This window comes from Chenopodium album, chromosome 21 (assembly GCF_948465745.1).
Source record: "Chenopodium album chromosome 21, dcCheAlbu1.1, whole genome shotgun sequence".
Lineage (NCBI taxonomy): Eukaryota > Viridiplantae > Streptophyta > Magnoliopsida > Caryophyllales > Amaranthaceae > Chenopodium > Chenopodium album.
This window is the reverse complement of record NC_137854.1, coordinates 11,466,192-11,468,746: the sequence shown is the minus strand read 5'-3', so window position 1 is coordinate 11,468,746 and position 2,555 is coordinate 11,466,192. Positions and strand designations below refer to the sequence as shown.

Genomic DNA, 2,555 nt, shown 5'->3' with positions numbered 1-2,555 from the left:
TACCCCATTGAATTCAAAAGCCTTAAAATTGTCTCTAAAATTGATTAATTATTTGTGTTTATTTCAATATATAAAGCATTTGCTAGACTCTCCATTTACATATTTACCCCCCTCCCCCTGAATTTAAAAGCCTTAAAATTGTCCCTTGAATCACCAAAATTGAATAATTATTTGTGTTTATTTCAATATTCAAAGCATTTTTTAGACTCTCCATTTTTTTACAAAAATATATAATTATATGATGACTTGTTAAATTTATTTAATTTGTCTCATCAATAAGTACTTAAAAATTACTATGCAAATAGATATAATAAAATACCATGCAAATATGCATGAGACATAAAGACCACCAATAATAATTCTACTTAAAAGGCTAGTCATCTGCACGCATCGCGCGCGTAAGAATCCCTAGTATATATAAAATAGGAAATGTTTGATTCTATTTGCATTGTACAATTTCATGCAACTTCAATGATACTTTTTGAAAAATTCAAACGCTATTCATTTGCATTAGAGTATTAAAGAATGAAAATTACTTGATATTAAATAAATTAAAATCTGAACGATCATTGGGTAAGAAATAACCCATATGATTACATTTAAATGCAATTGGGATGATAAAAAAAAAATTAGTAAAAAAAAAAAAGTTCAACAAGTTCTCAACGCAGGCTTGATATGATGCAGCCTTCAATTCAGCTATCAACTTTCAGTATCAAAAGCCCCTTTGAAATTAATTAGTTGAACCTACTGCACGTTTTTCTAATTTCTCCTTGATTGCCTGTTAGTACATCAAGTGCTTGCAATTTCACCATGGCACTAGCCAATTTTGAGTTGAATACGGAAGCACTTTGCGCGAATTGTTGAACAAAGGGAATCGTTTTAGGATCACGAGCCAATGCTTGGTCGATTGGGAGAATTCCTCTTTGCTTTTGGATTTGAACAAAGAAAGAGTTGTCGACTATATTCGAGCTCTGTGGATTTTGATCAAGAAATGTGGAATTGTTCGCTGTTATGCCCTTAGGGCATATTGGCATAAGTTGTTGGCGAAGAGTTGGGTCCATAATTGGGTCAAATTGGGTAGTACCTTGGTAAAGTCTATTTTGGAAGAATGCACAGCTTGAGACACCAACTGTGTGGCAACCTAAAAGAATAACCATCTCTTCTGTTGTAAATCTTTTTGCACTGAATGCTGAAATAGTTTCACTAACTGTCAAAAATGGGCTTGGAAGATTAACATCTTGGGCTCTTGACACTAGTCCATCTCTTCGTCCGGTTTGTACCGAATAGTTTGGCCCACCTCCCTATTAATTTTGGAGACAATTTATTAAAATATTTATAACAAAAAGATGCAAATTTTCTCTTGATATAAATTAAACAATTCAAGTAATTAAATAAATAAGGCTATGAAGTTACCAGTTTAATAAGCTCCTTAGTAGCAATAGCAATAATGTCAGCACACGATACAACTCCTGGACATTGTGCTTCTGCTATAGTTTTCATGGCATCAATCAATTCATATCCTCTTACGCTAAGGTTGGGACCAGCTGTTTTCTCAGTGGAAAGTCCATTTATAAGGATTGATGCATCACATCCCTTTAAAAAATAAAAATAAAAAAAATCATTAGATGACATATTTATAAATAATTATGACATAATGGGTGCTGGAATTACTAATACTTGTATTAAGTCACATTAGTTAGCATTTTATATGACAACGACGTACATGCACTATAAACTTTTGCATGATCAATCGTGTAATTTTATTAAGGGGAAAAAAAAAAACATTTTACAAGATGAGGTAACTATAAGTACCTATTAAGCTATAATAATAACTGTTTGTTTATAATGTGATCACCCTTTGAAAATAAAATTGATGCAACAATAGAGATAGAAAGAAAGTTAAGGGCTTACATGTACGAAACAATCATGGAATTGCATACGAAGGATGGCAGGAAGAATAATTGGATCCTTTAGGAAATGTTCTTGTACTTTGGCTGTAAGCGCTGCCTCAATATCCACTAGTTTGTTAGGGCATAGACCCTTATAAAACCCAACTTGCAAACCCGAAGGTCTAGTAGGGGTAGGAGGACTCGGAGGAGGGCTAAGAGGAGGACTTGAAGTGACTGGGGTAGGACTATTTCTAGGGGGCTTGTTATTTCCACGACCCATGTGTCCACCCTTGGAACCATGGCTCTTTTGCCCATGAGTAGAACCATAGGATTTACGACCATGGTTCGATTTTGAACCTCCTTGTTTCCAACCCGAACCTTTGGATTGACCCACATGGCTTAGAGCCAAGATGAGCATGGTTAGAGCTAACACTCTAACCAAAATACTAGTAACCGGAAACTTCATTATATTTTTTTTGCTTATTGTGAACGATTATGGATAAAATTGCTAGTGTACGTTTGCAAATGTGTTAGCAATTTGGTTTGTATGTTTCAATTGCGCAAATGCCTATTTATATATCAATGGAAGACATGCAAATTAAACTTTTGAATTATAAAATTTGTTAATAATTTAGATTTATTTAATAATTAATCAATAATTTCTAA

The 2,555-nt window shown here is 33.5% G+C and overlaps 1 pseudogene; it reads right to left on the bottom strand.

The window, feature by feature from the left end:
• Positions 1 to 734: 734 nt before the first annotated feature.
• Positions 735 to 2,355, bottom strand: LOC145600375 (peroxidase 57 pseudogene; annotated as a pseudogene).
• Positions 2,356 to 2,555: the final 200 nt, after the last annotated feature.